The sequence below is a fragment of the Penaeus vannamei genome, chromosome 38 (genome assembly GCF_042767895.1).
Source record: "Penaeus vannamei isolate JL-2024 chromosome 38, ASM4276789v1, whole genome shotgun sequence".
NCBI lineage: Eukaryota > Metazoa > Arthropoda > Malacostraca > Decapoda > Penaeidae > Penaeus > Penaeus vannamei.
This window is the reverse complement of record NC_091586.1, coordinates 18,726,947-18,737,008: the sequence shown is the minus strand read 5'-3', so window position 1 is coordinate 18,737,008 and position 10,062 is coordinate 18,726,947. Positions and strand designations below refer to the sequence as shown.

Here is a 10,062-nt window from a genome sequence, read left to right as displayed (position 1 = left end):
TTTTTATCTTTGTTACCTTTGCAATTATCGTTGTGATTATTATCATTCATACTATTACTACTGTTATTATAATTTTTATAACTATCATAATTATTTTTATTATCATTAATATCATAATCATTGTTACTATTATTATCGTTATCGTTATTGCTGTCGTTATTATCTTTATCATTATGCGTATCTTTATTACCGTTATAAGTATCCTTATTAACATTATTGTTTTCAACATTGTTATTATTATCATTATAATCATTATCATTATTTTTGTCGTCACTATTATTGTCATCAAAATCATTATCATTGATATCATTGTTACTGGTATTATCATCATTATCATTATTATCATTATCACTATTGTCATCATCATCACTGTAATTTGTTTAATTATTTTAATGATTACTATTATCACTATTATTAGTTCAACATCGATATTATCATTATTACCATTGTTATTATCACTATGACTTCCATCATAGCAATTCTATTATCACTATCATTACCATGATCTTTTCGTTATTATTATTGCTATTGTTATTATCATCTTTATCATTATCATTCATTATTATCATTGTCATCGTCATTATCATTATCACTAATTATGATTACCGTTGTCTTATCATTATCCTTATCATTATCTATATTATCATTATCATTCTTAGTGTTACTATCATTATTATCATTACTATCATTATCATTACTATCATTATTATCATCATAACAAGCATTATTTTCATTATTATCATCATTGTTATTATTATTGCTATTACTATAATCATCATTATTCAATTACTCTCATTATTTCAATATTGTTATTACTATAATTTTCATCATCATTATCACTTATTATTGTAATAATTTTTACTGATACTTTTATCATTATTATCCTCATTACTATCATATTTATTATTATCATAGTTATCATTATCATTATCATTATCATCATCATTATAATAATGATGATATTAATAATGATAATAATTATCATTATTATTATAATTACTATTATCGTCATGATTATTATTATAATTAGTATCATCATTATTATAATCATCGTAACTATCGTCATTATTATTACCATTATTGTTATTACTATTCTTTTTTATTATTACTTATGTTATCGTTATTATTCTAGTTATCATTATTACTATTACTATCACCATTATCATCATAATCATTACCATTATTGTTATCATCATCAATATCATTATCATCATTATCATTATCACTATCATTACTATTACCCTTACTATCCATATTATTATTATTATCATTATTTTTATCATTGCTATCATTATCATTGTTATCATTATCACAATTATTTATATTATTGTTGTCATTGTTATTGTTATTTTTATTATTTTCATTATTGATATCATCATCATTATTAATAATTTCATCATTATTATCATCATTTATCATCATCATACACATCATAATTATTGCTATAATTTTTATCATTTTCATTAGTATTATAGTTACCATCATTTTTATCATTGTTGATATCATTCTTGATAATGATGATATTACTAATTTTGTTTAATTATCATCATTATACTTTTTATCATCATTAATACTATTATCATTATAATTACTATTGTTATAATCATCCTCATCACTATCATTAGTATTGTTATCATCATTGCTATAACCATTATCATCATTATTTTTTTTAATTTACATTATTATTATCATCATCATCATTATCATTGCCATTATCATCATCATCATCGTAATTATTATCATCATTATAAGATTATCATTGTCACTGATATTAACAATACTGTTATCATTATCATTTTGATAATCATCATCATCATCACCTTCACCATGATTATCAGCAGCGTCACCTAATATCCTACAAAAAAATATTATTTATTTTTTCTACTATCATTATCATACAGTTGTCTGTCATATTATTAATTTATTTATCTATCTGTTTATCTATTTATTATCATTATTATTATCATTACTATTATTATTATCATTATTATCATTATTATTATCATTATCATTATCATTATTATCATTATTATTATCATTAACATTACTATTATCATTATCATTATTATCATTATTATTATTATTATTATTATTATTATTATTATTATTATTATTATTATTATTATTATTATCATTATCATTATTATTATTATTATTATTGTAGATATTGACCCTGGCAATCGAATCGACGTGATTCATACGCCCGCAAAAAAAAAAAAAAAAAAAAAAAAAAAAAAAAAAAATGAGGAACGGATCCGAACACATAAGAGGCTTAAATGGGATTACATTCCGTGCGCGAACCGGTTATAAAAACGATTATGAAGCCATGCTAATTCTCTTTCAATCGATGTTTCCCAGCTCCCGGGGACAGTTAATCGCGTTTATCTGCGCTCTCGCCTATATACATATACAAACGCACGCAAAATATAGACATAAGTATGCACTCAAACACGCACACACGCATGCACACGAATTCACACACATACGCAAAGAACATACACATATATAAACATACAAACAAACATAAAACACAGACACACGTATGCACTCATACACGCACGCACACACACATACATACAAATACGCATACACATACACACAAAATACAAACAAACACATATTTAAACATATAGACAAAAAAAAAAATAATAATAATAAAATAAATAAATAAATAAATAAAACACAGACACACATGCACAAACATACACACGTAAAAGTTTATGCTAAATCACTGATCAATTTGCATGCTGGGTAAAGGTATATAAGTTGTACTGACAAACACACACTCACACAATCAAGCTAGCAAACAAACAAATAAATAAACACTTATTCCGTGTTTTTGTTTTCCTCTTTTCTTCCTAAATTACCTACTTCTTCCTCCTTTTCCCCTTCTTTCTTCCTTCTCTCTTCCTTCTTATTTCCTATCTACCCTCTGTCTCTTTTCTCCGTTTCTATCTTCTTTGAATTCTTATTGTCTTCCCTTCTTCTTATCCTCTACATTCCAATCTTTCCTTTTTCTCTCGTTTCGTCCTCTTCCTCCTTCGCTCTTCTCCTTTCCTTCCTGTTAATTCTCCTTCTCTTTAATCTTCTATTTCCTTTATCAAAGTCTAATCCACTTCCTTCTCCTCCTCCTCCCTCCTTTATCCTAATCCACTCTTCTTCCCCTTCCGATTTCCTTCTATACTTCTCCTCCTTCCCTTCCTCCCCTCTTCTCATTTCCCTTTTCCTCCTCCTCCTTGCTCCTCTTTAACTAAACTCCTATTCCTCCTCCTTCTCCTCCTTCTTCCTCCTCTATTTCAAACTCTTCCCCTTTCTTCTGTTTCTCCTATTTACCTTCATTTCCTAACCCATCATTCCTCTTCCCTTTTCTCCTTTATTTCGCTCTCTTCCATCTCCATTTCCGCCTGCTCTATCTCCTCCTCTTCCACCCCTTTTCCGTCACGTCACATTCTGCACTTCCTCTTTCCCTCCTCCTTCTTCCTTGTCTCCTTTATCTCCTCCTGCTACGCCCTCTCCTTCTCTACCTTTTCCTTCATACTGTTTTCTACCTCCTCTCCCTTCCTCCCTTCCTCCACCGTCCCATCTCCTCCTCCTCCGCCATCTTCTCCTTCCTTCTTCTTCTTCTTCCTCCTCCTCCTACCATTCTGCTTCCTCTCACCCTCCTTAATTCCCTTTTCTTATCTAATCCTTCTTCCTTTTCTTCACCTTTTCCTCCCTTCCCTCTTCCTTACTTCATCCCACTTCTCTTCTTACCCTTCTGTCTTCTTTGTTCTTTCTCATCAAGTCTATTCTTTTATCCGTCTCTCTACTCCTCCTTCTACACATCCTGCTGCTGCTCCTCCTGCTCCTTCTTCTCCTTTACCCCCTCTTCCATTTCCTCCACCTCTACCTCCTCCTGCTCCTTCCACCTTCCGCCTCCACCTCCTTCTCCACTCCCATCTCCACCAGTTCCTCGACCTCCACTACTATTTTCTCCTCCATCTCCACCGCTTCCTATTCCTCATCTCCTACTCCACCTCTACATCACTCCCACCTCCTCCTCCACTTCCAACTCAACAGCCTCCTCTTCCTCCACCGTCTCCTCTACCTCCATCTTCATCCTCTCTTCCTCGTCTAATTTCACCTCTTCTTTTATCTCTACCTTGTTCTCCGCCTCCTCTTCCATCACCAACTCTACTCCCTCCTCCAATTCCTTCTCATCCACCTCCACTACCTCTTCCACCTCTATTTCCACCGTTGGCTTCACCCCGACTTCCTTCTTTACTCCTCACTCCTCCCTCCATCTCATTCTCCACTACCATCTCCTTCTCCCTCCTCCACCCCTACCTCCACCTCCTCCTCCTCCTCCACCCCTACCTTTTCCTCCTCCTCCTCCTCCTCCACCCCTACCTTTTCCTCCAACTCCTTCTCCTCCTCCACCTCCTCTTCCACCTCCAACTCCTTCTCCTCCTCTACCCTCACCTCCTCATCCACCCCTACCTCCTCCTCCACCCTTACCTCCTCCTCCATCTCCTTCTCCTCCTCCTCCACCACTACCTTCACCTCCTCCTCCACCCTTGCCTCCCTCCTCCTCCTCCTTCACCCCTACCTCCATCTCCACCACCTCATCCTCGCACCTCGCACCTCCTTTTCTCCTTCTCCACCCTAACCTCCTTCTTCACCTCTTTCCTCGCACCTCCTCCTCCTCCTCCATCCTCTCTACTTACACCACAGCCTCCTCCTCCTCCCCTACCTTTTCCTCCTCCATCCTCCTCCTCCACCCCTACCTCCTCCTCCACCTCCTTCTCCAACTCCGCCTCCACCTCCACCCTCCACTTGCACCTCCTTCTCCTCCACCCTTACCTCCTCCTCCTCACTCTTTCATCCCTACCCTCCTCCACCTCCACCACCTCCCTCCTTCTCCACCCCTAAGTACCTCCACCTCCTCCTCCTCCTCCTTCTCCACCCCTACATCCTCCACCTCCACCACCTCCCTCCTTCTCCACCCCTACCTCCACCTCCACCACCTCCTCCTTTCTCCACCCCTACCTTCACCTCCTCCTCCTCTTTCATCCCTACCTCCACCTCCACCACCTCCCTCCTTCTCCACCCCTACCTTCACCTCCTTCTCCTCCTCCACCTCCTCCTCCTCATCTTCCTCCACCTCCCCCTCCTCCTCCTCCTCCACCCCTACCTCCACTTCCTCCCTCCTTCTCCACCCCTACCTTCACCTCCTCCTCCTCCTCCACCCCTACCTCCACTTCCATCCTCCCTCCTCCACCCCTACCTCCACCTCCTCCTCCTCCATCCCTACCTCCACCCTTTCTTCTCCTCCTCCACCCCTACCTTCACCTCCTCCTCCTCCACCCCTACCTCCACCTCCTCCCCTCCCTCTTTCATCCCTACCTCCACCTCCACCTCCTCCTCCTCCTCCACCCCCTACCTCCACCTCCTCCTCTTTCATCCCTACCTCCACCTCCACCTCCTCCTTCTCCTCCACCCCTACCTCCACCTCCTCCTCCTCCTCCCACCTCCACCTCCACCTCCACCTCCACCTCCACCTCCACCTCCACTCCACCTCCACCTCCACCTCCACCTCCACCTCCACCTCCACCTCCACCTCCACCTCTCCACCTCTCCCCACCTCCTCCTCCCTCCTCCTCCTCCTCCATCCCTACCTTCACCTCCTTCTCCTCCTCCACCCCTACCCCCACCTCCACCTCCTTCTCCTCCTCCACCTCCTCCTCCATCCTCTCTACTTACCCACAGCCGTCGCCACGCCCAGCGCCCGGGCACAGTAAGGGAGGTTTTCCCAGAAACAACCACAACGGACTTCTTCGTAACTCATGGTGCCTTTAGTTCTTTTTTCTTCTTTCTTCTATCTTCTTTCTATCTGTTATTTTCGTTGTGTTTCTTGACGTGTTTTATCTTTCTTTCTTTTTTCTTTTTTTGCGGTCTTATCCTGAAGCTCACTCGGTATCTTCTAATTTTTCTTATATTTGTGTTTTTGTTTTTTACTATCGTTCGATTTCGTTTTGGTTGTTTTTTTTCTTTTTTCTCTTTCTTTTTCTTTCTTGTTTTCTTCTTGTGGAATTCCTCGTTTTCTATGCTTTGTGTTTCATTTCTTGGTTTTCTTTAGATTTTACTTTCAATCCATTTTGTGTTTATATTTTGTTCTTTTGTCCTCGCGCATTTCATGCACTTTCAATTTGTTTCATTGATCTTTCTCTCTCTCTCTCTCTCTCTCTCTCTCTCTCTCTCTCTCTCTCTCTCTCTCTCTCTCTCTCTCTCTCTCTCTCTCTCTCTCTCTCTCTCTCTCTCTCACTCACTCCTTCCAGGATCTCAATCTACTTGCAACTTTCACTCTATTTACCAAACTCTCGTCTGTCTGTCACACGAGCATTCTAATCCATCTCTCTCTCTCTCTCTCTCTCTCTCTCTCTCTCTCTCTCTCTCTCTCTCTCTCTCTCTCTCTCTCTCTCTCTCTCTCTCTCTCTCTCTCTCTTTCTCTCTCTCTTTTCCTCTTTTCCTTCACTCGCCGCTAATCCGCACGTCCGCTAGAGATCCGCCAACCATCGCTGGCTCGTTTTCCCTTTAGTTTACATTTTCAAAAAACGGAAAAAGAAAAAAAAACTAAAAGAAAAAGAAAAAGAACATATCCTATTTCTTTTTTCCCCCCCAAAAAGGTTCTCTTCTCTGCCTCTTATTCCTTAATTCGTCCGTGTATTTTTGACTTCCCCCGTTTATTCAAGGATAGATCCATGGTACGTCTGATGCAATGCTGTGAGATTGCATTCTTTCAACGAGGGTTTGGCTGCATCATCCGGGTCTTGGGCGCCGAATGGAATGATCTGGAAGGAGAGAAATTCCATCGTTAATGGTATTTTCGACATGATTATGCTAACGTGTAATATTCACGGGTATTTTATGCTTAGATTTTTTTTTCTGTTTTGACTCGCCCATATATGCATTTATCTGTCTATCTATTTGTTTGTGTATCTAGTTGTTTCTCCCTAATTCATCCAACTCTCCATCTATCAACCTGTCTATCTAGCACAAAGACAACAAGAAAGACACAATCAGAAAGACATACAGCCAGACAGATATGCTGCAAGACACATGACTCGAAAGAAACATAACCAAAGAAACACAACCGACAAGACACACGACCAGAAAGACACACAGAAAGCAAGACACGAGACTAAGAAGATATACAACCAGAAAGACACACAACTCGAAAGACACAATCGACAAGACACACAAAAGCAAGATTCAGTCAACAAGACATAAGGCCAACAAGACCACAACCAGCAAGACACAACCAACTTGAGACAACCAAAGCGACTAACAACCGACAAGACACGAGACCATCAAGACACAATCAAAAAGACAAACAACAAGACAGAAGACCAACAAATCACAAGACCAACAAGACATACAACAAACAACACACAAAACCAGCAACACACAACCAACAAGACAAACAAACAACAAGACACAACCAGCAAAGACACAACAACAACAACAAAAACACAAGGCCAACAAGACACACAACCAAAGCGACTAACAACAACAAGACACACGACCAGAAAGAGACACAGAAAGCAAGTCACGAGACCAAGACACCCAACCAGCAAGACAAACAAAAAAGACACAACCAACAAGACAAACAGCCACAAACAAGACACAAAACACCCAAGCAGGAAGACAACCACAAACAAGACACAAGACAACCAACCAACAAGACAACCACAAACAAGACACAAGACACACAACCAGCAAGACAACCAAAAACAAGACACAAGACAAACAACCACAAACAAGACTCAAGACACACAACCAATGAGACAAACAACCACAACAAAACAAAAGACACACAACCAACGAGACAAACAACCACAAACAACCACAAACAAGACACAAGACAGCCAAGCAAGAAGACAACCACCCAACAAGACGAGGCCAAGACAGCCAAGCAGCGAGCCCGAGACACGAGACGAGGCCGGAGACAAGAGCAGTCAAGCCGAAGAACGGTTTAAGGGGAACTGCGCCGGAAAGAGAATTGAAGAAAGAAAGTCAGGAAGTTTGTGTTTTCAGGGGAAACTGTTCCTATTTTCATGTCGTTTCTTCCTTTGCGCTTTTGAATGGGGGGGGGGGGGATTGTTAGATATTGATGGTTGGCTGAAGCGGGTTGTGGATATGATTAGTGTTAATTATGGTATATAAGGATATTTTTTTTTATGGTGGATATTGAATAGAGTTTAAGGTGATCAAATTCCATTTAAAGAGAGATATGATAATGATAACTGCATGGATCTATAGCGGATTCGTCAAAATCAATTAATAAATCATAGACATATAATGATAATGTATATAATAACTGCATTAACAAGGATTAAAAATGAGTGCATCAAAACACCTCCAAATATGGGGCTAATCACAGTGTTGTCATGAAAAAATGACTATAATGAAAATTATTATAATAATAATAAATAATAATAACAAAAAAATCAAAAACTATATGGCCAGTAATAAATATAATTAGTATAACCAACACCAATATGCATGAAAACAACAATAGAAATGAAATTAATTATTATAATGATTATAATGATATTGACCGACAACAAGAGCAACACCAGTGGCATTATAACAATAATAAGCAAATAACAATAAAAATAACTACAACTGTATTGGTAATGATAATGATAATGAAAATAAAATGATGATGATAACAACAACAACAAAAGCAACAACAACAACAATAACAACAACAACAATGATTATAATGATAATAGTAATAATGATAATTATTATTATAATAATAATAATGATAATGATAATGATAATAATGTTAATAATAAGAATGATGAATGATGATTATGGTAAACATTATCAATAATAAAAATTACAATAATGATAATAAGGAAAATGAAAATGAAAATAATAATAATATCAATGATAATTGTAATGAGGATTATAATAATAACAACGGCAATAATAATAATGATTATAATAACGATAATGATAATCATAACGATAATAATAATGGTGATAATCATGACAATAATAATGATGTTAATGATAACAATTGGAATAACAAAAATAATAATGCTAATGATAAGAATGATGAAAATAATGATAATAATAATAACAAAGATAATGATGACGATGGTGATGATGATAATAACTGTGATGATAGCAGCAATATATATATTTTTTTTAGATAACAACAACAACAAAGATCATAATAACCACAACAGTAATGACACTTCTAATAACAACAACTCTAACAATCCTCACTATCAATAAATATATCAACAAACCAAACCAAATAATCACCGAAACGAACACACGAAACAAAACAAAGAACCAAGAACGCGAGACTGCAACTGAAGTGGTGTTCGTCTGCACACTCGACGAAGCATTCGGACACGGGGAAGCCACAGCGCTAGGACAGGAACGCGCCAAGTTTTGTGGTCTGTCGCGTCAGTGTGGTCTTGTTAACGACCTCTCGAGGGGCTGCTGCTGGAAGGGAGGGGAAAGGGGGAAGAGGAAAGGGGAGAGGGGAGAGGAGAGGGGAGAAAAGAAGGGAGGAGATGAGGTGAAGGGAAAAGGGATAGGGAGGGGAAAAGGGGAGAGAGGAAAGGGGAGAGGGGAGAGAGGAGAGGGGAGAAAAGAAGGGAGGAGATGAGGTGAAGGGGGAAAAGGGATAGGGAAGGGGAAAGGGGAAAGAGGAGAAGGGGAGAGGGGAGAGAGGAGAGGGGAGAAAAGAAGGGAGAGGAGATGAGGTGAAGGGACAAAGGAACAGGGAGGGGAAAGAGGAAAAGGGAAAGGGGAGAAGATAATGTGGAAGGGAGAGGGGAAAGTGGGAGAAGATAAGGTGAAGGGAGAGGGGAAAAGGGGAGAAAATGAGGTGAAGGGAAAGGGGAAAGGGGAGAAGAAGTGGTGAAGGGAGTAGGGGATAGGGGGGTAATGGGAAGAGGGGAAAGGGTAAAAGAGAAGGGAGAAGAGGTGAGGAGGGAAAGGGGAAAGGGGATAGGGGAGAAGAGAAAGGGAGAAGATGAGTTAAAAAAGGGAGTG

General features: G+C 38.7%; 1 long non-coding RNA gene across 1 annotated transcript in view; it reads right to left on the bottom strand.

Annotated features, from left to right (window-relative positions):
• Window positions 1-6,386: 6,386 nt before the first annotated feature.
• Window positions 6,387-10,062, bottom strand: part of LOC138859773 (uncharacterized) — a 40,841-nt gene continuing 37,165 nt past the window's right edge. Inside the window, exon 2 of the long non-coding RNA XR_011398219.1 lies at window positions 6,387-6,830. This is a non-coding gene — a long non-coding RNA (uncharacterized lncRNA). The remainder of the gene's footprint in view (window positions 6,831-10,062) is intronic.